The following is a 27,963-nucleotide window of genomic DNA, read 5'->3' as shown; positions in this document are numbered from 1 at the left end:
TCGCATTGTTTTGCAGTTATGGGATGACGATCAGTGGCTGCAGCATTTCGTATGCACAAGGCCACTTTTCAGGAACTGTGTGCGGAGCTCCGCCCAGCACTGTGACACTAAAATGAGACCTGCGCTGACAGTGGAGAAGAGAGCGGTGATTGCTGTGTGGAAGCTTGCAACGCCAGACTGCTACCGGTCAGTGGGGAATCAATTTGGAGTTGGTAAATCTACTGTGCGGGTTGTTGTGATCCAAGTATGCAGGGTCATTAATCAACTTCTGCTAAGAAGGGTTGGACTCTGGGCAATGTACAAGAAATACTGGATGGTTTTGCCACAGTGGGGTTCCCTAACTGTGTGGGGCGATAGATGGCACATATATCCCTATCTTGGCACCAGACCATCTTGCCAAAGAGAACATAAACAGAAAGGCATGCTTTTCAATGCTGTTGCAAGTACTGGTGGATCACTGAGAGTGTTTTACTGACATCAGTGTGGGAAGGTACAGGACGCGCACATCTTTAAGAACACGGGTCTGTTCAGAAAGCTGCCAGCAGGGATTTGATTTCTGGAATGCAAAATAACTCTTGGTGATGTTGAAATGCCAATAGTGAGCCCGGGAGACCCAGCCTACCCCTTACTCCAATGGGTCATGAAGCCGTACACCGGTTACCTGAACAGCAGCAAGGGTTGGTTCAACCCTCAGCAAGTGCAGAATGGTGGTTGAATGTGGCCATTTAAAGGGTCACTGGTGCAGTTTGCTTACTAGGTTACTCCTCAGTGAAAATAATATCCCCATGGTTATAGCTGCCTGCTGTGTGCTTCATAATATCTGTGAGGGAAAGGGAGAGAAATTCCCACAGGGGTGGGGTGTGGAGGCGGATAGGCTGTCTGCCAATTTTGAGCAGCCAGATACCAGGGGCTCTAAGAAGAGCTCAGCATGGAGTGCTGCGTCTCAAGGAGGCTTGGAAAACCCATTTCAGTAATGACCCACAATAATCTGCGCTGCTTCTCTGTATTGTGTCTTCCCATAGTGTGAACCTTGCTGTGACTGCTAGATTTTTGTCTCTAACATATCCCCTCTTTTTCCTGTTTCCTGCCCCTCCCCTTCCTTCCCCCCTCGTTTTAAATTAATAAAGATTATTTCATTCCTAAAACATGGACTTTTACTGTGCAAACATACTGAAACTTAAAGATCACAAATAGAATTTAACCTTGGACACACAGTAGAATAAATCGGGAGGGGAAAAACACATTCATCTTCTCTTTAAAAGTACAGTGGCCTTGCCTGTCACATCATTATATGTGCGGCTTTTATTCTTAGGACCCTCCCCCTCGCCTGCTGGAAGGTTTGGGAGAGGGGGAGGGGGAATACAGTGATGCAGGAATGCTGTTGTGCAGGGGCTGCAGAGGGAGTGTAGCCTCAAGATGTTTCTGAAGGTCAACCAGATGTCTCGACGTGTCTGTTTGTTCCTTCAGAATCCCCAGCATCTCCTGCTGCGTGCCACGCTTACTCTCCTGGGCTGCTCTCCTGCTCACGATGTCCATGTCCAGTTTTTCAGAGAGAGAAATCCTCCACGCTCTCTGCTCCGTGTCTGCTGTCGCAGAGCCGATCACAATCTCCTTAAATGTGTCATCACACATTCTCTTTCACCTTCGTCTTGTCTGGGAGAGCCTCTCCATTGGTGTGGAGGAAGAGCTGAAGGCCACTCTTTCAGCAGTAAGCCATGGAAAGCACAAAGCAACCACTGTCAGTGCAGAATCAGGGTCTAGTGCAGAGTTGCTGTTTAAAAATCACTCCCCTTATTTCACAGCAGAACATTTTCATTTACACAAAATATTCACTGAACCGCTTTGCTGTCCCAGCCATGGTGAGTATGGTCCTGGGGCATGGACACTGAACCGTCAGGAGCATTGGATGGGCAACTTGCAGCGGGACCAGAGATGGGCAGGGGGCCTCCCCTTTGTAACATGGACGTTGACTGGAGATCAGGGACCAGCATTGACCCTCACAAACTGCAAGCCTTGGCAGAGGCTACACCAGGGAGGTGGTTGCAGCAGCGAGTGGGCACCACAAATTTTCCCTCTCCGGTGCTGCTGGTGCTAGCCATCACACAAGGCTTGCAATTACTAAGGTCAGCGCCAACCCCTGCCACCCAAACTACAGCCATGTTTTGGAAACCAGGAGTGAAGGAGCAGAAAAATCACAATGGGCATGGGTGGGAGAGCACCGGCACTATTGTTTTTGGTCCAAGTAATTGAAATGAAAACTACCAGCATCTCCCCTAGGTGACTCTCGCTGATATCACTCTCCTGAGGGTAACAGAGGTGGCAAGGGAACAGATGCTGCAAGCGTCCGGGTACAGACTGGGTCCTTATGCTGCTATGCTGTGTACTGTGATGATGCCAGCTGAATTAATGCTGGAGTGGCGTGGGAAAGTGTCCTACCAAAGTGGAAGAAATAAGGCAGCCCTTCCCCAAAACCCTGCAACGGACTACAGAGTACCTCCACCTAAGTTTCCTGACTATCTCTGTGTAGGATTCCCAAGCCATTCCTGTGTACATAAACAGTCTTTTTCATGGGGCACCCACACAGGGAGGCAGATAGTCACTCTATCTCACCTTGTCAATTTTAATAAAAGGTAGAATATAAGAACATTTGACCCCCAAATATTACTTGAAATTGCATACTCCCCAGCATCACACTCGGTCATGATGCTGTCCTGCGACCCTCTGGACGGCTCTGGGGCTACAAACAGTTCCTGGCTCTCTGGGAGAATGGATCACCCACTCACCTGTCTCCCATTCTCCTCCTCTTCCTTGTCCACAACCTCCTTCTCAGTGTTGCCTGCGCTGGCCTGGGACTCCAACTCCTCAGAGGTATCCATGCTGCTCTCGGGGGACATTGTGGGGTCACCCATGAGAATCGCATGCAGCTCCTCGTAGATGTGTACGTTTCTATGCCTGCACAGCCTCTTCTCCCCACGGACCAAGAAGATCCACTACCTCCTGTGTGCTCCAGGCTGGAGCGCGTTTGGAACGCGGAGCCACCATGATCGGCTGGGCAGGTGAGTGCTCCACACTGAAAAAACAGGAAATGGAAATTCCAAAGTTCCTAGTCCTTGAGCAGGGGAAAGGCTTTTTCCTATGTACCTGGCTGCTGTGCAAAAGATTGAAAACGTTTACCAGTGTGGTCTCAGCGGAGCATTGTGGAACATCTCAATTAAGGTCAGTTAAGTCGACGTAAGTAACATGGTGTCTACACTGCCTCTATGTCAACCTAACAGCATCCAATTAAGTGCTACTCCTCTCGCAGAGGAGGAGAAATTAAGTTGATGTAGTAGGTGTGTTACGTCGGCCGAAGGGACCTGGTAGTGTAGACACATTCATTATGAGGTCAACGTAAGGCAGCTTATGTCGACCTAACTGTGTAGTGTAGACCAGGCCTCAGCCTGGCCTGGCCAGAAGCTGCTACTGCTCAGACAATGTTTATGAAGGTGAGTGTAAATGTTTCATTGAAAAACAGCAGCATCTTCAAAAACAGCAATAAGCTTTCTCCTCAGGGAAACTGAATTATAATTTATCTATTAAATTAGGGATGGCATTGCCAGTTTCTCCATTCTGCCCTGCCTCTAAATCTAGAAGTACCTGGCCCAATTTTGTCCTCACATGCATAGGAAAACACCAATAAATTTGGGTCCATATGGTGAGAACGTCTTGTTATCTCTCCTTGGCTAAGACTGTTGATGAGGCTGCTAATTGTGTCAATGGTTTCTGCAAAGTAGAAACGTGCTCTAGAAAATGGTGAACTGGGAAATCAGATCATCATTTTTTCAGGGCGGAGACCCTATCTTGTTATGGTTTTGTGCTGTATCTAGGACAATGCGGCCAGGTAAGTAAGAGTTGCTGTTCTTACACTGGTTTCAGAGTGGTAGCTGTGTTAGTCTTACATTGTCGCTTTTCTAACAACTGCACCTTGACTCAAGTGCCATAACAAGATGAGTTTTTAAGATCACACTTACTAAAGGCAAGTGTTATCGTATTTAAGGTAGATTAATTAAAAAGCCCCATGACTTTGATAATATCCCTGTGTCACACTGTATCTTAGGCTGCACTGTGACTCTTTGTGCCTTTTCCAGGTACCCTTTATACCAACATTTCAAATTGTAAATTTTCATAAGGGGTAGCAATTAAACCTTCTTTTATGGTGACACCTTCCAGCAAAATAAAAATTCTTCGCTAAACAATGTTTTTGTAGTTAAGAATGTTGGGAAAACATTTTCTTAAAGCCAGATTCAATAAATACCATTCAAAAATTATGTCCAGCTCCTGAAACAGAGAGCCTGTACAAATACAGTGTGGGAAATATTCAGTCTTCCATTGCTTCTTAAACACAGAAGCCCAAAAGTATTTCCTAGTGAAACAGTCCCTAGTATGTTTCATCTAATATTATTCTGTGTAGAAATATCAAATTGATTTCATTTTTCTTTTTTTTAGCTCTTCACTGCCCTCTCCAGGTAATACTTTATTTGCTGTTTAAAAAAATATACACAAAAATATGTCATTCGTTACATTAACAAAGAAATCTTGTGCTTTACAAATCGTGTGCAAACACTTTCATGTTTAGTATGCACTCTCTGATTTACTAATTATTTACACCTCAACCTTCCATGACCAGAAATGACTCTTGTACATTAAAAACTCAACTCCAAAAGAGGGCAAACCCAACATGATAAAGGTTTGAGACTTGGAGTGAAATTAATATTTATCTGTAGTAGCACCTCTAGTGTGCTATGTGCTTTCCAAATAGAAAAGACAACACAGTCCTTGCCCAGAGAAGTTCACAATCTAATTACAAACTCAGAGAGGATGTGCAGGAAGGATCCAACAAATAAAAATCTACATATAATAAAATAGACAGATATATTGATTTTCAAAAGGGTGCCTTAATTTTTGCATGCTCAGTGTGATACACCTTAAAGGGGTCTGATTTTCAGAAAGTTTTGAGAACCCACCCTCTGAAAATCAGCTCCCCTTAAGGTATCTCAAGTTGGGCACTCAACCACTAGTCACTTTTAAAAATCTTGGCGTATAAACTATTCCCAAATTATCCCTCAAGCTTGTCATTGTCAATCAGAAAGTTTCCTATAGTCATCATGGCAGAGAGGGGTCTTCAAGAACCTGAATGTGGAGAGGGTAAGGGCCTTTCAGAAGAGCTCCAGAAGAGTGAAAAAATATGTATTATTTTTTCAAAAACTAAGTCAGACGGCAGCAGTAGCTTAGATACCAGCGTCGTGTGGGCTTAGTCACCATCTACAGTTGTATTTAGTGTTCAAATTCAGAGTGAATTTAATCCTTCCAAAGCTTAATAAAAAAATTTTGGGACAAGTTTACAAGACATAGTCACTGTTTGTGGCCACACCTGTATGTACATACTTGTGTTAGCATGAGTAAATGGCCATTAGCATGTTCAAATGGGTGCATATGTGCATAATTAAAGGCCTGGTCAATTTAAGCCCTCAGTATGTAAACATTAGACATACGTACCAATCTATTATAAATCTTTACCGTAAAAGTTGGTTTGTCCATTTAAGTGAGTGAAATTGGGGTATACTAATTATGGGAAATAGGTGGTTTATTGCCTACTTATTTATACACTTCAGAGACCGGTTAAACAATAATGTGAGTGCAGAACTGGGCTATGAGCAGAGGACCTACAACCACCTGTCCCATTACAAACGATAATGCAAGGTCACTGCACCAGATGGTGACCATACAACAATCTAAATTAGTGTGCTCCCCCCTTCTCATTTGATTTACATTAACCCTCTCAAGAAAAATAGATTGAACATGAGGAACAAATAAGCCCTTTTAGTCAAAGTCTAAATTACAGTGCATCCAGGTATTTAACTTATTTTTCAAGATGTGATCTGTACCATATGCCCCTAGAGCATTTTGCAGAAGAAGAATGTGAGTTACAGAATAGTAATTTGAAATAAATTATTTACGGAGATGATCTGAGATGGTATATCAAGCTCCAGGGTCTTACAGTGGTGTTGATCACCAGAGTAGCTGAGCTTCTCTGTCTTGGAGTAAAGAAGGGGCCCTGTCCCAGATCCACAAGGAGACCTGATTTTGAGAAAGTGCTGAGAACCCACCCTCTGAAAATCAGCCCCTTTTAAGTGGCAACGCTGAGTGTAGTAATGTCTAACTTTTAGGTGGCTAGGCAAACAGTGGAATTCACAAACCCTGGGTTAAGGCTATGCTCCCTATGTGATGCATGGGGAGAGAGATGCCTGAGAATGGGATCCATGAAAGCCAGCTTGCCAGATGGGGAGCTGCCCAAGCTAGGGTGACCAGATGTCCCGATTTTATAGGGAGAGTCCCGATATTTGGGGCTTTGTCTTGTGTAGGCACCTATTGCCCCCACCTCTTGTCCTGATTTTTCACACTTGCTATCTGGTCAATCTCGCCTAAGCTAGCCAATGACTAACACCAATGAGGGGGGTAGGTGTAAGTTTGGCACCTAAATTCAGGCTGGAAGGAGGCACCTGTCTTTTCTTGCAATCCACAGCTGGGAACCCCTCTCCCGAAATCAGGCACCTAAACCATTTCTTGCAAAAGCAGCAGCGGTGCACACCCAACTCCATGCAAGATGGGAAGAGGAGGTGGAGGTGGAGGTCTCCTTTATAATTTTTAGCCCAGTAGTTAAAACACTCACCTGGTGTGTAGGACACCCTGGTTTAATTCTCCCTTCTGCCTCATGAGAGGGAATGTGAACTGAGGTCCCCCACCTCTCTCTCTCTCTCTCTTTGACCCAATGCATATTTATTTATTTAACTCTATACAAAGTGAATCAGATTCAACAGAAGAGATTGAGCCCGACATCAGAATATCCTATAGTCCAGCAGCTAGGACACTCACCTGAGCAGTAGGAGATCCCTGTTTAAATCCCTTTTCCTCATCAGGCAGAAGGGGGAGTTGAACTAGGTTGTCCGAATCCTGGGTGAGTACCCTAACCACTGGGCTAAAGGTTAAAAGGGAGGCCGCCTTTCTCCCAGTCTATTGCGTGTGTGGTTAGGCGTGTTCTAGATGGGGCCCTGCAGGCAACACAGGCAGGGCAATGGCTATTTTCTCCACCTGGTTTCAGGATCAGGCTGGTGTTAAAGGGGAAATAGGCATCTGGATGCCTGCCTGAGGCAGCTGTGCACATGCCCAGAGGCAGAAACGTAGGCACCTAGGAAACTTTTACAGGAAAAATTAGATGCCTAACGAGTTTAGGCATCTCCAGGGACAGCACCAGCTGAGCAGGGATTTTGTGCATCACAGTGGTGCCAAAATCCCCAATGGGACTTTGTGGATCTGGGCTTCTCTCACTCAACAGTGACCCAAACAAAGCACAATGTCCTCAGGCACTGAAGTAATACAGAACAGCTAGTAACTTGACACACTGGACATCAAGCGTGTTAGAACTGAAGTGGGAAGGATTAAAGAGGGGATTCTCAGGGCTTTGTAAGAAACACCGAGGACTGCCAAAGAGAATATTACACAGTATTTACTAAAAAAAGAGGAGTACTTGTGGCACCTTAGAGACTAACCAGTTTATTTAGCTCAGTGGTTTGAGCATTGGCCTGCTAAACCCAGGGTTGTGAGTTCAATCCTTGAGGGGGCCATTTAGGGAACTGGGGCAAAAACTGGGGATTGGTCCTGCTTTGAGCAGGGGGTTGGACTAGATGACCTCCTGAGGTCCCTTCCAACCCTGATATTCTATGATTCTATGATTCTATTTAAGCATAAGCTTTCGTGAGCTACAGCTCACTTCATCGGATGCATTCCTTTTCTTTTTGCGAATACAGACTAACACGGCTGCTACTCTGAAACAGTATTTACTAATTCACTAAATCTTAGGTTTGCTTTTGCTGTATTTTATAATCTTTTTCTATCAAGTTGCTGTTTGTAAGAGTTGCTGGTAAACAGTTGCCAAGACATTAGCATTTATTTCTACTTCAGAATCTGCTACTAATTCTTAATGAAAAGATAATATTCACTATTCTTATACTGCATCCAAGTAATGTCATGTTGTTTTAGGCAGACAAAGAATGCATATTAAAGGTATTATTTTAATGCACTTTGAGCAAGAACACAGTAACCTCGAACTGTGGCTTCAAAAGAATACTTTAATAGAGAACATATTAATTAAGTACAAACAATGGTTGGTATAAAAGTGTCAAGAGTGAAATAAAAGATCTTTCTCTCAATCCTTAGTACAGTAATAGGCATATCAGGTCAGTTTACACTGGAATGTCAGATCACTGCATATTAAGGTAATTCTGTACAGATCCTTTTCCTTGAGGTCACTGCTAAGTAGCATACTTCTCAATGGAGCCTAGTTTAGAATGTACAAACATTGTTCACTTTATGATCAAATTTACCAACTTCCCACACAACCAAGATGTCGTCATGCTTTTAATCACTGACATTTATTAAAAATGGGCCCAAGCTGCAAAGTTTGGATCTGAGTCCCAAACTGAATCCAGACCTAAAATCCCCCAAAATACAGAGTTGTTTGGACTCTGGATTTATTTCAGGCTCATCACTAAATTATTGAATTAGAAATGCTGAATCTTGTAAAGGAGGTGATGCATAATTTTATCCATGATAAAAGAAGTAAAAGACATTGTTTCAAGCTTCCTCTCCCGCTGTGTGTCATTCGTGTATTATGAAGGCTAGTGTCATGTTTTGGAGCCTTAGCAAGCTGAGAGCCATGACAGCTAGTTTAGGCCCAGACTCTTATATCCATTAGAATATTTATAAGCTGGTGAGAAAGGCTTACAGTAGTTAAATAAAATAAGACTCAGGGCTTGGCTACACTTGCAGATGTAGAGAGCTGGGAGTTAAACCAGCCTTTGGAGACCGCAGCAGGGAAAACGCTGCCGTGTGTTTACACTGTCAGCTGCAAGCACAGTGGCGTGGCCACGTTAGCAGCTCTTGCAACGCCACAAAGAGCAGTGCATTGTGGTAGCTATCTTAGTGTTCAGGTGGCTGCAACGTGCTTTTCAAAGTGGGGGGGGGGGTGGAGTGTGACAGGGCGTGTGTTGTGTGTATGTAGGGGGAGAGAGTGGGTTTTTGGGGTGCTGACAGTGTGTCAGCATGCTGTCTTGTAAGTTCAGACAGCAGCAGACCCTCCCCTCCCCTCTCACACACACTCACAACAGCAGCATTCCACAGTAATGGCTTGCTTTGTCCCAGAGCAGATAAGCATGCCGGCTGTCAGAAACGGAGCTTTGAAAGGTGATATCCGCATGCCTGCAGCCAAGTTCAAAACAATGACCAGAGTGGCCACTTGACTTCAGGGCATTATGGGATGTTTCCGGAGGCCAATCACAGCGCAGTAATGCAACACGTCATCCACACTGACGCCCAGGCATTTCAGCCAGGGCGCAGCAAGCGTTATGCTTCTTGTGGAGGTAGATTACCAGGAGCACTCCAGCTGCAGAGTCCAGGCGCTCTAAGTGCCTTGCCAGTGTGGACACCTCAGGAGTTAAGGTGCCCAGGGCTGCTTTAATGTGCTCTAACTTGCAAGCCCTTTTTTTGGAGGTGTTTTGGTTAAGGAAAACTATCTTCAGTGTAATTATACAGGGTAGGATTTTCAAAAGAAGGGGCCCATTGGGTGCTTAACTCCCTTAAATTCTTTTGAAATCCCAGCTGAGAAAAAGCATAGCTATATGTGGTTTTTGACGTGGAATCTGTAGCAGACTTATCTGTTGCTATTTGATTGTGTTCTTAACCCACCCCTACTAGGGCCTGATTTTTAAACCAGGGCAAATTTGTGCCTATAGTTAGTTGAAACTGTAACTAAGGTCATGTTTACACTACCCCTTATGTCAGCAAAACTTATGTGGCTCAGGGATATGAGTATTCCACCCCGTGAGCGACATCAGATATGCCTGCAGAAGTCCTAGTGTGCATAGCGCTCTGTACTGGTGCAGCTCTGCTGCTGCAGCACAGTACATGTAGACATGCCCTTAGGGTGAGCACAAATGCTTTTATTTAGATGTATACCCCATTGTGCTTGTAAATCAGGTACTTAAACATCTAAAGGCTAGTTCACAGCAGCAATTAGTTATGCCAGCAAAACTGGCGTATGATTGGAGACTGCTTTAAAAAATTGGCCCTATACTATGCCCTATATAATGCTACATCATCTCCCCTCTTTAATTATGCACCTTATTACTTCTTCATTATCCATATTATTGCTGTAGAGATATTCTGTAATTAAGAAGCAATCCAAAATGGAAACAACTCCTTTGAAGACTGACTTCCCAATAAACTTTCAAAATTATGATGTTTGGTTTTGGATTTATTTTTTTAAGGTTGCTCAATATGTTAGCCTGAGAACTAGCAGCTCAGAGTTTACCCAAAGAAACATGCTAATAATGCTTGAATCTCACCATATCAGTGAAGGAAGATTAAATTTTAACTTTAAAAAAATCCATAAAAGCAGCCAGCCTTGCAAAGCACTTACAGAACAACAGCTCTTGCCTTGTTAACTTACTGGATGTGACCTGAATTAAACAGAATCAGCCTCTGTAAGATACCTTTTGTGCTCAGAAAACAATAAGTGGCATTGTCTAATCTTGAACAGCAAAAGTGACAGGATACATATTTCCACAGTTTAAAAAAAAAAGTTTTAAACGATGGGCCTGATTCTCACGTACAGTTTAGCCCCTTTACACTGTCATAACCAGCAGCGTGGGAGAGCTCCAAACCTCCCACGGTTCCAGAGAAGCATTGTGCTGGATCTGACTGGGGGCAGGGCAGAGGGTAGAAATTCCATTCCCTTCTGCACCCTAGTCCCAGGGGCACATTTCCAATTAGGGAACAAGAAAGATAAACCTTCATGGAGACAGCCAATACCCGGATGCAAAATGACTCAACTCTGTGATCAAATTTGAATGGAGTTCCCACTGATAAAATGGGAATTTAATTTCCTTTCATTTGTTTTGTACATTTGGGTTTTAGCAAAGAAACTTTGGCATGAATTCACTTCAAGCTCACATGACCAAAGGCAGAGTAAACATTTATCTTTAGTAAAGGCAGCCAATCAACTTGATATCTCGTTAATTTCCAAAAATTAATTAAAAGTAGTGTCAGATACTACAACTGCCCTTGAGTCTCCCTGTATGCAGTGTAGTTGTAGCCGTATTGGTCCCAGGATATTAGAGAGACAATGTGGTGAAGTAATGTCTTTTATTGGATCAACTTCTGCAATTTCTTTGTATTTTTGTACATCACATTTTCCAATTTATTTTTTTAAATGTTAATTTCTTCCCTATGGTATGTGAAAGACCCACCTAAACAGTAGAAACCTACTGACTAAAAATGGAAAACTCTGCAACCAACATACACAAAGTGCTGTTGAATACATAAAGTAAACAAACTGAAAAATATAGTGAGACACTTTACATGCTAATGTCTGTCAGTGATAGGTTAAAGGTATTGAGACAGAAGTGCAGTTTTAAGTTGAATGTTTCTATTTCATAGAGGTTGTTTAGCAGCTGGGCTTATTTTAATTGAAAAAAGGAGAAAAAATATTGATAATGACAAAGTAGGGCCCTTATCCTGTAGACATTAATACATTAAGCCTTGTGTGCATCTTTCTATTTGGGCTGAGCACTTTCCCCTCTTTTGAAAACTGAGCTGGAGAGAGTGAGAAGGAAGACCATAATTTCTATTTTTCAAATAAACAGCAGGTGGGAACTGACTTGGCAAGGATGACATTTAATTGGAAAGAGGCAACTGCCCAGTCTCTACATAAACATGTGCTCTTTGCTTTCTGGAGTGTGTAAACCCTGGAGCTGCTGACAATGAAAAATCTTTACACCAAACGCTTGAACTTGGTTTAATTTATGTTGGAGTGTGACACTCCACTGCAGCAGATACAGGGAAATTTCAGAATGACTTCTTCGGAGAATGAGCAGAAGAGGCTTGTGAAGTTCTCTGCATCAGATATGCTTGATCTCAGTAACTGCTACCAGTTGTAGAAACTGTTAGCAACTAGTGTTTGTTCTGCAATTAGCTTCTGGTTTTTCAAGCAGGAAGTCAGCTTTAAGAGTGGTGGTTTTTCTGCAGCTAACATAGCTAAGGTTTGATCTTTGCAGGTTTTTAAACAGATATTTTGATGCAGTCAATGGATAGTTCTGTAGCTCTGGAGCTAGCTGAAAATATCTCATAAAGCAGCTGAAGAATTTAATAAAATATGGTACCTGTTTAGGAAGAACTCCTCTACAAAAGCATGTATGCATCATGCTGTATTCAAATGTCTTGAAAGCCTATACATTTGTCAAAGGTTGAACCAAATGGATAGAATCAGTACACACTGGTTTTACTTAGCTCAGCCAGGCTCCCAATTTTTGTCTGTATGGCAGACAAAAGGGGAGTTTTTGCCTGTTTACAGATGGTGGGATTTCGGCCCTCTACAGGAAAACTTGATTAGGTTAAAATAAAACCTATCTAGTCCACAAAGAGGAAGGATCGTCGTGTGGTTAAGGCACAGAACTGGACTGATGAGACCATATTTCTGTTCCTGACTCTAGAGAGACTTCCCATTTGGGTTTGGACAAACCACAATCACCCTCTGTTTCTACTAGAAATGGCTCCTCTTCATGTCTTTGTCTAAACTGCCATACAAATTACAATTGTATAGAACAGCCTTTATTTATCTGGATTTATTCCTTTACCCCTTGTTTTTTTAAGGAACAAAGGACAGGAAGACATTTTCGTGGTAGACTCAAGCTTCACAAGACACTGTGACAATTAAAGAGTTGATTAAAATTTGATGCAGAGTGGGAAGCCTAGAATGATGTGTAGAACTTTCACTTTGACAACCTTTTGGTGAAGACGTGTCACAACAAATAAGAAGAACCAGCTTGAGCCTCTAGGAAACAATGTATCATCAGCCATCAAGTAGAAGGCAGGTAATTCTCCACAGATATATTCTTACTTGGATCTGATCATAACTGATGGACAAACATGAGAGCGAGAAATAGAAAAAAATTGGTCTTTCCTAAGGAAGCATGAAGGGAAATGCCATGTGCTGTTTTGAGGAACAAATTACTAGTGTGTTAAAGCCAAATGACAAATTAGACCCCATTTATAAAGAGCAATGCTGTAGGAGTGAGTCCACTACAGAAATTTCAAGGATGGTGATGGATAGAGATTTCAAATACGAAAAGCAGCATCAGAAAAATGGCAGATGATAAGGTCAAAGTGGGAAATTCATCAGTATAACCATAGACTCTTATTTACCCCAAAAGAAGCCATCTCAAAAAAAGTATTTGATTTTTCTGTTATGAATTGCTGTCTTTTCTTGTCTGCCTTAGATGGCTTCAAAATAAATTGTTACTTCTCAATGGGAATTTCCTTTGAAAATAATTGAAAAAGGTTTATACTACCAGATAAACAGCTTATTAAAGCCGTAATCCAATAAACACTTAAACATGTGTTTAACTTTACTGCCTTGAGTACTCCCACTGATGTCAATAAAATAATTCACAGTAGTAAAATTAATCATGTGCACAAGAATTTGAAGACTTGGGGTCTTACGCTGTAGGATCTTCAAGACAGGGACCACCTCTTACTATATGTATATTCAGCATCTAGCCCAATGGGACCCTTCTACTATTTGTAATGATATTAAATAATTACTGTAATACAAACTATAAATGTGTCCCTATTATATTCAGCTAAAATCATGCTACCCTTCTAATGTGAAGTGAAGTACAGTAAAAGCTTTTTTATCTGGCATGTTGGGGGATGGGGGGTGCTGGTAAGTGAAAAATTCCAGTTAACTAAGAGGGAGTGAATTTGGGTGTGGAGTGGGGGTTGGGGTACAGGAGGGGATGTGGGGCATGGGCTCTGGGAGAGAGTTTGGGTGCGGGAGGGGGCTCAGGGCAAGGCATTGGGGCATAGAAGGGGATTCAGGGTACTGGATCCAGGTGGTGCTCACCTCGGGCGGCTCCTCGCTAGCGGCGCCCTGTCCCTGCTGCCCCTAGGCAGAGGGATATGGAATCACAGTGAACTATAAAATCATCTATAGATCTCAAACCACTTTAATAAAGACGGTGTCTTCTAATCCTGGGGAGATTAAATTACTTGCCCAAAGTCACACAGCAGGACAATGGCAGACCTAGGAATAGAACCCAGGGCTCCCAGTCCCGTGCACTGCTCACGAGAGCACCAAAAACGCAAAGCTCAGCCCTTGCTGATTGTAGGGAATAGTGAGAGAGAAATGAGCTTGTATGTAAATTCAAAATGTTGAGAAACGCTCAGATACTACAAAGAGGGGTGCCATATAGAACATAGGTAGATAATGGGACACTTGACTCTAGACCCGTGCATCAGTTAGCAAACCACTGATTGCATGAATGTCTTCCTGCATGGGGTGAGCCTGAGCGGCCGTAGCAGCACCATGACCATTCACCTGCTCATTTTGTTTCCTCTAGCCCTCCTACAATTAAAAGTTTACAGTGGCTCTCGACCTATTTCTGCTCCAGTTCAGCTGGAGACGGATGGGGGAGTACCAGGAAACAATGAGACAATACTCACCAGAATAATAGGCAGTGGTTTTAGCACAAAAAGAGCATAACTGTTGTCCGGTTATCAAGTTTCCAATATGATTACAAGTCCTAATGTGGCAATGGCCTATAAAACCATTAATCTGCCATAAAACAAAAGCCTTATATATTACACTCATATGCTTTGGGACTACTCAAGCTTTTTGATTTTTTTCTAAGAACCAAAGGATGCTCATTATGTAGTCAGTTTTAAGATTAATTTCTTGCATAAAAAAGGTTTTTAAGTCCTCATCAGGAAAATAACTTGAAATCTTAATATCTTCCATTGACAACCACATTTGAAGAGCAATTTTGTAGCATAATGATCCCTTATTGCATAATTTGGACAGGCTTTTGTTCTCATTGTAATTTTCTATATGCAGCTCACTTTCCCATCTCCCCTTCCCACGCCGATTGACAGGAAGGAACCCAGTCTTTGAATATTCCTATTTTGCTGCAGAAGAGCTACAATAGTGTGTTAAACTGAAAGGCACAAATAGGAGAGGTGGATGTGAGCTCACAGCAAGATTTGGATCCGGATTTGGACTTTGCCAGAACTCAGGAGGGTTTAAAGCTGATGTTACAGGTCAACCTCATCTCTTACAGATAGTGCACCTACAACAATTCTGGGGTAACCACAACAAGGCCATCTTCTTTTCTTCGGTATTGTGACGTCTTTGGAAGTAGAACAGAATTTGGAAACTAGAGATGCTGAACTCGCTCTCCTGAATTTTTAGCCACTACGTTCTTAATTCTGCTTGTGCCTGCTTGTGTGCAACACTAATCACTGCACCAGCACGCTGAGTATGACCCGCCAGGGTGCGGGGTAGGAGAAATGAGGAGGGAATTCCTCAGTTGCATGCTTCTAGTATATAGGACAATGGCATTGAATACTGCCATCACTTTCCATAGGTGGTGGTGATTTTAGTTGATCTCTCATTCCTGTTTTCAGAGAGGAGAGAGGTACATAGTGGTGTCTTTCAGGGGGCTATCCTGGGCCCAGTCCTATTCAACATATTCATAAATGATCTGGAAAAAGGGATAAACATTTTCAGATTATACAAAACTACTCAAGATAGATAAGTACCAGGAAGACTGCGAAGAGCTACAAAAGAATCTCTCAAAACAGGGTGACTGGGCAACAAAATGACAGATGAAATTTAATGTTGATCAATGCAAAGTAATGTACATTGGAAAACAATCCCAACTATACATATAAAATGATGGGGTCTAAATTAGCTGTTACCACTCAAGAAAGAGATCTTGGAATCATTGTGGATAGTTCCCCAAAAACATCCACTCAATATGCAGCAGCAGTCAAAAAAGCAAACAGAATGTTGGGAGTCATTAAGAAAGGGATAGATAATAAGACAGAAAATATCATATTGCCTCTACATAAATCGATGGTACGCCCACATCTTGAATACTGCGTGCAGATGTGGTCACCCCATCTCAAAAAAGATATTTTGGAATTGGAAAAAGGTTCAGAAAAGGGCAACAAAAATTATTAGGGGTATGGAACAGCAGCCATATGAGGAGGTATTAATAAGACTGGGACTTTTCAGCTTGGAAAAGAGCCGACTAAAGGGGGGATCTGATTGAAGTTTATAAAATCATGACAGGTGTGGAGAAAGTAAATAAGGAAGTGTTATTTACTCCTTCTCATAACACAAGAACTAGGGGTCACCAAATGAAATCAATAGGCAATAGATTTAAAACAAACAAAAGGGAGTGTTTTGTCACACAACATACAGTCAACCTGTGGAACTCCTTGCCAGAGTATGTTGTGAAGGTCAAGACTATAACAGGGTTCAAAAAAGAACTAGATAAATTCATGGAGGATAGGTCCATCAGTGGCTATTAGCCAGGCTGGACAGGGATGGTGTCCCTAGCCTCTGTTTGCCAGAAACTGGGAATGGGCAACGGGATGGATCACTTGATGATCACCTGTTCTGTTCATTTCCTTTGGGGCACCTGGTATTGGCCACTGTTGGAAGACAGGATACTGGGCTAGACGGATTTTGGTCTGACCCAGTATGGCCATTCTTATGGTATTATGAGGGTAACAAAAGCAGAGAGAACACTGCCTTTGAGCCCAAGGCTGCTGGTATCCCGATGCCACCCAGGCCCATATGCTGCTAGCCTGTGTGCTGCAATGGTGCCTACTGAAGTTATCGCTGAGTGGCGTGGGAAAGCATCTTACTGCGGTGGAAGAAATAAGGCTGCCCTCCCTAGAAACCTTTGGCAGAGGATTGCAGAGTACATCCATGGAAGTTTCATTGATCTCAGGCAGATTCAAGGGACCTTCTTGTGTACATAAGCAAACTGCTCCACATGGCACCTCCTCCCTAACTCTAGAGGGGAATGAAAAGCAGATAGCGGCTCTACCTCTCTTGGTTGTACCGCTGCCTCTTCTAGCACAAGTAAATTAATTTAAAAGTCAAGATTCTGTCCTGCTACTTTGCAGGGGGACAACCTTGTGGGAGACAAATTTATCTACATGCTTACCTGAGGTTCCTTCTCTTGCGTTGGGCTCAAGTGGCTGGACTGTGGTGGAGTCAAAAAAAGGTCCTTGTTCACTGCAAAGCTAGATCCTGTCATTGCCTGTCCCCTATATCCTCCTCCTTCCTCGTCCACCACTTCCTCCTACTTGGTGTTCACGACAGGGGCTTCTGATTCAAGCTCCTCAGAGGTATCCATGGTGCTGTCGGGGATGGTGGGGTCTCCGCTGAGGATGGCATGAAGCTCTTAGTAAAAGTGGTAGGTCTGCAGCTTGGCACTGGATCAGTTGTTGGCCTTCCGATATGCCTGATGCAGCTCCTTGGCTTTCATGAGGCACTGCTGCTGGTCCCTGTCATAGCCCTTCTCCTGCATTCCCTGAGCAATCTGCTTGCAGATGTTGATGTTTCTACAGCTGATTCAGAGCTATACTTGCACCGCCTTTTTTCTCCACAGACCCAAGAGATCCAGTATCTTTTGTCTACCCCAGGCAGGAGCATGTCTGGAGTGTGTAGCTGGCATGGTCAGCTGGACAGTTGTGCTCACCAAGCCGGACAATCAGGAAAAGGAATTTCAAACATTCGTGGGACATTTGGGTGGGGGGTTGGTTGGGCTTCCAAGTCTCTGTGACCCCTGGGCAGTGGAGTTCACAATGGTGACCAGAGCAATCAAAGTAGGGCATAGTGGGACAGCTGCTGGAGGACAGTTAGTTATGTCAACCCTAACACAGTGTCTACATTTGTGCCGCAGTGATCGAAGTACCTTGACTATGACACTACACCACTTGGGGAGGTAGTATTACTATGTCAGCACAATGGGGCACTTACAACGGTGGGAGACAAATTTAAATAGACACATGCACAGTTAGGTCAACACAGGCTGATGCAAGGCAACTTAACTTTGTGGTGTAGACAAGGCCTCAATAAACAAGACAGACAGAGGAAAGGGATGTAATTAACACAAGCTTTTTGAACAATATGGTGGGCAGCAAATGTCACAGTAATGTCACTAGTTTTCTTTGGGGGGGGTGGAGGGATACATGATGGGAGGAAGCCTTGCTGGGAATAAAATAGATAAAAGAGACAAAGAAGGACAGTAGGGGTAAGTGGGATGGGGAAAAGAGAAAATGGAATGAACAGGGGAAATGAGCTTGAGATGAAGATATTGAGGGAGGGGATGGAATGGAGTGTGAGCAAACTGCCAAGCGGTGATGGGGGAAAATACTAAGAGTGAAAACTATTAAACAGTTGGACAGAATGTTGTCAGTGTCTAAAGGTGCCTGTGGCAGCTGCTTTTCTCAGCTCCTGGGGGCTGAATTTCTGGGTGGCCTCTCCCAGCAGTCTGTTTTTGAGTTCACATCCTAGCACCCACCTAGGCTCTCTTCTGCACAGTTCTGGGTAACCTGGCTGTGTTTAAGCTGCCCTCTCCATGATCTCTGCTCCTATTGGCTGAGGTCCTGCCAGGAACTGTTAATCTGAGTAGCTATTGTGGTGAGACCATTAAATCTTCAAAATGATATATTTTATCAGGCCAAGATTTTCAGAAGCACCTAATAATCTTGGGGTCCCAACTTGACACCTGAGACCTGATTTTCAGTAAGTGCTGTATGCTTAAGGCATGTCTACACTGCAGTTAAAAACCTGTGGCTGCCCTGTGCCAGCTGACTCAGGCTCACTGAGCTGTTTAATAGCAGTATAGCCATTTGGGGCTTGGGAGGGAGATAGGGTTCTAGGACCCTGTGAGGTGGGAGGTTTCCAGAGTTCAGGCTGCAGCCAGAGCCCATCTACACTGCAATTAAACAGGTCCTTAGCCCAACCCTGGGTCAGCTGACATGGACCAGCCAGAGGTGTGTAATTGCAGTGTAGACATACCCTTAGGGTGAAATCCTGTCTCCACTGATCTCAGTAGGAATCTTCTCATTCTCTCGAATGGAGAGTGGATTTCCTCCCTGGCCCTTTAAGGTGTCTGAAGTTGAGCTCTTAAAATCATTAATCCCTTCTGAAAATTTAGGTGCTTGTTTTATCTCTTGTCAACTTCTAACTTCTTCAATTTATTTTCTTGAGACAAAGTGGGTGAGGTAACATAGGACCAACTTCTACTGGTGAAAGAGACAAGCCTTTGAGTTTACAGAGAGATTTCTTTCAAGTCTGGGAAAGGTACTCAGTGTGACAGTTAAGTACAAGGTGAAACAGATTGTTTAACATATTGTAATAGACCATTGCAGGGGAAGTGGCCAGTTAACACCTCATAGGACAAAAAAGGGGGGTGAGTAGCTTACAGATTTGTCGTAGGGTTCAGAGTAGCAGCCGTGTTAGTCTGTATCCGCAAAAAGAAAAGGAGTACTTGTGGCACCTTAGAGACTAACAAATTTATTTAAATTCAGTGTCTTCAGTAACACCATGACGTTTAGGGTCTAGCAATGTTATGAACATAAGCTTGCAGGCTCTTCTCTTGAAGGGGTTGTGCAGGTTTCCTTTGACAATGAGGACTGAAAGGTCAGATATGGAGTGATCACTTTGTGAAATGTATTCACCCACGGGTTGGATGGATGGTGGGTTTTTTGTCTTTGATCACTTTGCTGTGTGAGTTCATGCTAATATATGGTTTGGATGGGCGAGACAGACTTAGAACTGCAAAAGTTTTATTTCATTTTTTCAGGTCAGAGCTCCCTCTTGTGTGTATCTTGACTATTGCAGGTTTCAGAGTAGCAGCCGTGTTAGTCTGTATCCGCAAAAAGAAAAGGAGTACTTTTGGCACCTTAGAGACTAACCAATTTATTTGAGCATAAGCTTTCGTGAGCTAGAGCTCACTTCATCGGATGCATGCACTATTGCAGTAAACTGGAATTGATAATTGTCATTTGGGTTCATGCTATTTGTGTATCTTTAGCTTGTTTTAAAGGTTATTTCTGGAACTGGAAGCTTAGTAGAAATGTTAGTGAATAATCACTAACTATAGTTACATCTGCAAATGCCTATGTAATTTAGGGGGCTGATCTGAAGTTTATAATACTAAATTTCTGCTGTAAATTCTTACAGGCTGGAAATGTCTTCATTAGTCTCCTAATCCAGTGGTTCTCAAACTGTGGGTCAAGATCCCATTTTCATGGGTTCACTAGAGCTGGTGTTAATCTCACTGGAACCCGAGGCTGAAGTGAAACCCCAAGCCCTGCCACCTGGAGCTAAAGCCAAAGCCCAAGGGATTCAGCTCTTTCCCTCCTTGCTTCAGCCCTACGCAGGGGGTGGGAAGAGGCATATAGTAGTTTTTATTGTCAGAAGGGGGTCGTGGTGCAATGAAGCTTGAAAACCACTGTGGACCTAATCTAGCAGGTACAATCAGAAGCAAGAGATGTAGAACATACAGCCCATTTCCCTGTTAATGCAGGATTGTTTTCTGTAATTGGTCCAATATAATTTTAGCTTTTGCATGCATTGGATCTTGCAGCATTTCCGTTGGTAGAATTCCACACTCTAACAGAACAGACTGTTGAGAAGCCTCCCAAATGTAGCCTGATGTTCCCTTTCTTTTTTTCGATTTTATTTCTTAGTGCACCATAATAAATTCCTATTCTTCCTTGGTGTTTGCAACTTATAAATAGTTGTAGACCTGTTTCTCTCCTAGCCATAATTGCTTAGCCACGCTATACATATATTTCCAGAAAAATTCAGCCTAAGGTACACCACTAGCATGTTGAAACCTAAGCTCAAATGGTCATAAGCAAAGTTATGAGCAATTGAAAACCAGGCCTTAAATGGAAAGTGTCAGTCAACCTTAACTAGAGGTGGTGCTCCACTGTCGCCAGTAATAACTCTCGTTCCCTCCAGCCTCTCACTTCTGAACTGCACCTTCACTTCTAAAATGTTTGCCATAATACAGCTACCCGAACAACCTACAGTATCCCAGATGTGACTGCATGGGAGCCATATAGAGGAAATATTGCCTCTTTTCTCTTTGCTATCCATTATTGGCCCTAGGCCTTTGAGCATTGCTGCTTCCTGGGTTTCTCCTTTCCATTATGTCTTGGGATCCCCTTCAGAATGTTGGCTTGCATTTTTTCCAAATATCTCTTCCATTCTTACCTGTTTTTCTCCTAATTCCTTGTACTCTAGATTTTTCTGTTTTGCTGGGTGTTTGCAGCTCCACAATTTAGTATAACTTTATTTGTGCCCAACCCTGGTGGCATTTGCTCCTTCCGCGCCTCCCCCCAGCCACTTACTAAAATCAGCAATGAAATAGCTAATATGACAATGTGTTGTCGTTGGCCTTTAGAGTAAGTCCCACTATCCTCCTAACAGGGTACAAAGGAGCTCACAATTCTCACAGCTATGGGTTCAGGCTGTCTTCAGCCTCAGGAAGACACCACTACATTAGTTAATTGATCTGTTCATATTGGGCCCACATCTACAAAGGGATTTAGGTACCTAAGTCTCAGTTTAAGGTAGGGTGACCAGATATCCGGTTTTTGACTGGAACACCTGGTCGAAAAGGGATCCTGGCAGCTCCGCTCAGCAGCGCTGCGCAGCGGGACTGGAAGGCTCCCTGCTAGCCTCCGTGCCACATGGCTCCCAGGAAGCAGCCGGCATGTCCGGCTCCTAGGCTTAGGGATGACCAGGGGGGTCCGCATGCTGCCCCACCCCCCGACTGCAAGTGCAGCTCCCATTGGCCGGGTCAGGGCAGGGGACGAAGTAGCGTGACTCGCGAATGCTCAGGCAGGCGGTTGTTGAGGGGTCATGGCGTGCGCCTCTCCTGCTGCTGCAGTCCCTCTTCTCCTCCTCACACTCCTCCTGTGGCTGGGCTCAAGCTGCGGCGTGTGCCCTGTGGCAAACTGTGGTCTGTCACCCCATTGCCGGCACCCAGGAGTTCAAAGTATGTATCCCCATCTCCAAGTGCTGGGAATGGGGCTGCTGGAGGGGAGTGGATGAGAACGAGACAAACGCAGTGCCCAGCCTGGCCACCTCAGGGAGTCGGGGGCCGGCCCAGCCCAGCAGCACTGCCCCAGCACCATCTCCACCCCAGCAGCACCGCCCCCCTGGCTCAGGACAGTCCTCCTGAATCTGCCACTGGTCCCAGCAGCCCCAGACTCTGGATACGCCCATCCCCCTCACTGCATCCCTCCCTCGTCCCATCCCACCCTGCCCCCCACACCTAACCACCCCAGCCCAGTACCCCTTACAGGGCTCTCCCACCCATCCTCTCCACCTCCCAGAGCCACCACCCCCATGTCCCTCACCCCCCAGAGTCCTGCACCCCATTCACCTCCATACACTGCTGCGCTCCCATTATGTCCATATGCACCTGTAGCCTTCTGCCTCCCCCTGCATCCCTATCCACCCAACATACCCCTCCTCTCTCCTTTACTGCCTCCTCTCACCCCCACCCTGCTCTCGTCCTTGGCCTCTTTCCCTCTCCATCCGCTCTCCTCCCCCAACCCCACCTCCATCTTTTCCCCTGCAGTCCACACTCCTCCCTTCCCAACAGGGTGATTTAGGCATCCCCTGGAAGAGTGGAGTCCTCCCGGGCACCATCATAATCGGAGAAAGAAAATGAAAAAGCAATAAAACCAGTCAATAAAACTCAGCCAGTGGCCCAAGGCCCAGGCAGAGCAGAGCCCCCTCATTGCCAGGCGGCCAGCCTCCAGCCCTTCACTCTGGGACCCAATCTTCATGCTGGGCACAGCAGCACTGCAGCCCCCTGGGCGAGGGGCCCATGGGCACAGGAAGTCTCCTGCAGGTAGGGTGACCAAGCGATGGAGGGAGGGAGGATGGAGCGGGCAGGGCCTCGGGCATGGGACAAGAGGCAGGGCACAGGTGTTCGGTTTTCTGGAATTAGAAAGTTGGCAACCCTTGTTTAAGGTTTCACTACAATCCACAAAACCCCCATTTGGCTACTGCCTAAACTCACTCAGTGCCTAAATTTCCACTTTACAAGTTCTCTACTTGTCTAAGTTTTAGGGTGACCAGACATCCTCATAAAATCGGGACTGTCCCGATTTTTAGTTCTTTGTCCCGCGTCCTGACCGATGCAGGGTCAGGACACCATTTGTCCCGATATTGTGGCTTTGGCCGCTCTGGGCGCTTTTTTTATTTTTTTCTTTGCTTCCCCCATGTGTCCCGATATTTTGTCCATTTCATCTGGTCACCCTACTAAGTTTCTGCCCCTGAGCATAGGCAGAGTGAGGGAGGAGTGTCTTCCTAAATCTCAGCACAATCCATGAACTGGAGGAAGATGGGCATTCATGTATCCATGTGGCGCATCAGTGACTGCCAGTAGCAAAAATCAACTGCTGGAGATGGGACACTAGATGGGGAGATCTCTGAGTTACTACAGAGAATTCTTTGCCTGGTATCTACCTGGTGGGTCTTGCCCAAATGCTCAGGGTCTAACTGATCGCCATATTTGGGATTGGGAAGGAATTCTCCCCCAGGTCAGATTGGCAAGAGACCCTGGGGTTTTTCTTTTTTTGCCTTCCTCTGCAGCATGAGGCACAGGTCACTTGAAGGTTTAAGCTAGTATAAATGAGGAATTCTCTATAACTTGAAGTCTTTAAACCTAGGGTTGCCAATTTTGATTGGATGTACTCCTGCAGATTTCATAACAATCTTTAATTAAAAATAGATCTTTAATTCCTGGACACTCCAGGCCAATTCTGGAGGGCTGGATACCCTATTTAAACCATGCTTTGAGGACTTCAGTAACTCAGCCAGAGGTTAGGGGTCTATTTCAGGAGTGGGTGGGTGAGGTTCTGTGGCCTGCAATATACAGGAGGTCAGACTGGATGATCACAATGGTCCCTTCTGACCTTAAAGTCTGAGCCTGTCTTGCCTGCAGGGCCCAATCTGGTAGGTGTGCTCAGAGGCCATCTACAGGTTAGGAAGTGACAAGTCATCTTATAACTCTCTCATCCCAGTGATTAGAGCACTCGTAAGGGATTCAGGAGAGCCCAGTTCAACTCACCCCATCTGTCTGATTGGCGGGGGGAGTTTTTGAACAGGGGTTTCCAACCTCTGAGTGCCTTAACCACTGAGCTATGGGATATTCTGAAAAGGGCAAGGAGGGGTGTTTCCCTTACTCTCCATTGGACCTGTTCTACTTTGGATAAATACTTAAATAGTCATTGGGCCAGAGACAGTCAGGGTACATCTGCACTGGGGTGGGACGCCCCATGGCAGTGAGTTTCAGAGTCCAGGTCAACTGACTTGGGCTTGCATTATGGGGCCAAAAATAACATAGATATTCCTGCTCAGGCTAGAGCCTGAGCTCTGAGACCCACCCCTCTTGCTAGGTTTCAGAACCCGGGCTCCAGCCCAAGTGGGAATGTCTATGCTGCTATTTTTTTTAGCCCCACAGCATGAGCCCAAGTCAGTTAACCTGGACTCTGAGACTCACAGCTGTGAAGTTTTTTCAGTGTAGACATACCCATAGTGACTCTATTGCTCGGTGGTTAGGGCACCTAGTTGGGAGATGCAGGATCCACTCGTGCTGCTCCAATAACTTCATTTATCCAAATTAAAACAGATTTAACAGGAGATACTGAAGGAGCCCAACACTGCAATATCTCCTAGCTCATTGGTTAGAGCACCCTCCTGAGAGGTAGGAGACCCCTTGTTCAAATGCTTCTCCCCAACTGGCAAAGAGGGGGGATCTGAACGTGGCTCTAATTGGTGAGCTAAAAGTTTATCATTTAGGCATCACCACCTGCTCCAGCTGCTTTGTGTTGAGCGAGGCAGGGACCTAACTCATTCTCCCAAGGAACTGCTTAGGTCCTTAGGCAGCCTGACTCCAGAAGCAGGGTTCCCAGTTGTGGATACAAATTTAGATGCTTCCCTCCAGCCCAGAGTAAGACACCACACTGAGTGAAAGTGAGGGGCCTATGACATGCTCCTCATCAGCATCTGCTATTGGATAGCTTAGGTGGCTCCCTGCCTAGCATGCTGGCTTTTCTGAATCCCATTCTTAGGTGCCTATACAACGAATGGGATTCAGAAAACTCAGGAAGAAAGGGAGTACTTGTGGCACCTTAGAGACTAACCAATTTATTTGAGCATGAGCTTTCGTGAGCTACAGCTCACTTCATCAGATGAAGTGAGCTGTAGCTCACGAAAGCTCATGCTCAAATAAATTGGTTAGTCTCTAAGGTGCCACAAGTACTCCTTTTCTTTTTGCGAATACAGACTAACACGGCTGTTCCTCAGAAAACTCAGGCTTTGTCAATCCCATTGTTTCAGGGTGGTTTGTGTGGTTCTGTCTTTCTCTCTCTCCCCCCACCCCTCTAATGCTAACCCTGGAGGCACCTAAGTCCGTTTGAGTATGTCTGCACTGCAGTTAGACACTCACAGCTGGCCTGTGCTAGCTAACTTGGGCTTGGGCTAAGGGGCTAATTGTAGTGTAGATGTTTAGACTTGGGCTGGGGCCCCACCTCTAGGACCCTGCGAGGTCGGAGGATCCCAGAGCTCAGGCTGCAGCCCAAGACTGAACGTCTACCCTGCAATTACACAATACCTTAGCCTAAGCTCTGAGAGCCCAAACCAGCTGGCATGGGCCAGCCATGGTTTTTTAATTGCAGTGTAGACAGACCCTTTGTAGATCCAGATCTCTGCTTGCAAAATGAATCTACACTTCTGCAGAATCTGTATGTCATGCAGACCACATAAATACATTAAATGGGCTGGATCTGTTTTTTGATACTACTACTGGGACATGCCATATCGGAAGCTAATCAGCAGGAATAGACATGTTAAAACAAATTAAGTGTGTCCACACAATAAGTTTGCACTGTCTTAACTAAATCTGTTCCTAAGCTAAATCAGTACAACTCTTGTATGGAAGATCTAATTCACCTCAAGAAGGCTTTACATCAAAGAGTAGGAAAAGCCATTGAACTGTTATCCCTATTAAGAACACAAAAGAAACATCCAAAAGGGAGACAAGGTGGACCTGCACCTTACCTCTTCATGTACGCCCCACCAGCACAATGTTTCTTCCACCATGGATTCTTTGTAGAGAGCTCCTGCCTTCCAACCTCATTGCCTTTCTTAGAAGCATTTTCCCTGGCATCTTTTTTCAAACCTTCTCTAACTTTGTCACTGACACCTTCCTTCCCAATTAATTCTAACTGCTTGGATCTTGGTGTTTTATTTTTGCTGATCTCCATGTTGTTATCTGTCAGTTCTCTATTCTTGGAGAACCAGGGCGCCGTATCCAGCCTGTCTGACTCACGAAGGACATCACCCACCCTCCGCTTGAATCAAAACTGATCAGAGGAAAGCCTTACAAAAAGCAATGAAAAGGCAGTGAGACACACCCCTAAACCCCTCTGGACAAGGGTGACAGGGTTAAGGCAACTCCCCTAGCCTCATTTGCATCGAAGATGGGCCAGGGAGACATCTCCATTAGCGTACAGAATGGAGAACAGCGATTCCAACGCAAGAACCTCACTGAACTCTGGGACCAGAAAAGCAGGGAAGCACTGCATGATGGGGGAATCTCTGCTCCAGATATTAACAAACCCACGCTTGCACACACCTAGCTCAGTAGTTATCAGACCAATTCTAGTAATAAATCCTTTATTGGTAACCAAAATTCTGAAGCTGCCTAATTGCATTGCGAGCTCCCTTGAAGGAACACCACCCATAGCCAAGAATGATGAGTTCCTATTGTCTAGCTTGAACAAAACAACTTTGGTATACTCCCTTGAGCCATCAGTTTACCCATAAACAAATCCAACGTTCTCCCTTGAACCATTGTTGTTTCCCTACAAAAACCCCTAGCCATGCTCAAATAAGCGTTCTGATGCCTGGATCCAAAATCTGCATCAGTTTTATTGGGACTTCATCTTCTCCTGACTGATAGTGCTTGGGGGCTCTGCCTGTCTCCAGCACTCCAGACCCTCAGCTACCACCACCACCTGGGAACCCTGACCGGTTCAAGTTTCACGAAGTAGAGAGAACCCAACTCTCTCTCTCTCCGTTGTTGTTTTTTTTTTTCTACTCTAGGTATAGCTTTCTAACCCTGACTTGTGTGATCAGTTATAGTTTTCTAAACCTGACTTTTGTAATCATATTTAAGCTAGATTTAATATTGTAACACTTTTGTTTGTTTGGCTCGTCTTGTATGGTTATTAGCTGGCAATAAATAACTTTTATGATTAATCTGGTTGCTTATTTCCCTCCCTCCCTCTTGTGTTTTTGGCTTCCCCATTTGCTCTGCAGCAATGCCCCTCTTCCCTAAGCTAAAGATCCCTGTAACGCCCAAAAATCCTGTGGGGTTTGCTCATCAAGTGGGTTACTACCAGAACAACTGTAACGGGAAAGTGGAGATAGGGACGTGCTGAACCTGTGGCATAGGAGGGTGGCAGCTTGGAAGTGCTGCTCAACCCAGCCTGCTGAGTCCAAGGACATATAAGGGTGACAGCAGGGCTGTCCCTAATCATACGCAAAGTGCACAGCTGTGTAGGACACCAGGAAATTTAGGGCACCAAATTTCCTGGTGCCCTAGGAAGCTACGTGCTGCTCCAGCCCCTGCTCTGCCCCCTCGCTGGCTCTTCCCCATGGCCCCCACCCCTGCTCTGCCCCAGTCCCCCCTCCACTCCCCTGAGGACTGCTGCAGGGTTGGGCCTGCACTCACCGGCGACAGGAAGTGCAGAGATGTGGCGCGCCACTAGTGAGTGATGGGGGGCAGTTCCCCCCTGCCCCCCCAAGCCAGCCCCTCCCCATGCTCGGAAGCCGGCCTCGCTCCGCCCACTCCTGCAGGGCCCTCCGGCCTCGGCCGGCTTGCGCGGGGACGGCGGGCCAGGACCTGGCTGGGGAGGCGGGGCGGTTTCCGGGAGGGGGCTGCAGCCCATTTCAGGCTGTCTCAATGCGAA

At 45.0% G+C, this 27,963-nt stretch overlaps 2 long non-coding RNA genes across 4 annotated transcripts in view; one reads left to right on the top strand and one right to left on the bottom strand.

Moving 5' to 3' along the window:
* Positions 1-13,656, top strand: part of LOC125639187 (uncharacterized) — a 56,554-nt gene extending 42,898 nt beyond the window's left edge. Inside the window, exons 3-5 of one of the 3 annotated variants that reach the window (XR_007357406.2) lie at positions 17-186; positions 2,831-3,056; positions 12,745-13,656. This is a non-coding gene — a long non-coding RNA (uncharacterized LOC125639187). Of the gene's footprint in view, positions 1-16; positions 3,057-12,744 lie in introns of all 3 variants that reach the window. The other 2 variants (XR_007357407.2, XR_012668978.1) reach the window with 2 other exon arrangements.
* LOC125639186 (uncharacterized) lies at positions 13,645-27,962 on the bottom strand. The gene is made up of 3 exons (XR_007357405.2): positions 27,726-27,962; positions 17,112-19,823; positions 13,645-15,632 (listed from the first exon to the last, which is right to left on the bottom strand). It is a non-coding gene; the product is annotated as an uncharacterized LOC125639186 (long non-coding RNA).
* Position 27,963: the final 1 nt, after the last annotated feature.

The sequence above is a fragment of the Caretta caretta genome, chromosome 6 (genome assembly GCF_965140235.1).
Source record: "Caretta caretta isolate rCarCar2 chromosome 6, rCarCar1.hap1, whole genome shotgun sequence".
NCBI lineage: Eukaryota > Metazoa > Chordata > Testudines > Cheloniidae > Caretta > Caretta caretta.
The sequence above is the reverse complement of the archived record's forward strand: the minus strand, read 5'-3'. Positions and strand labels throughout refer to the sequence as shown.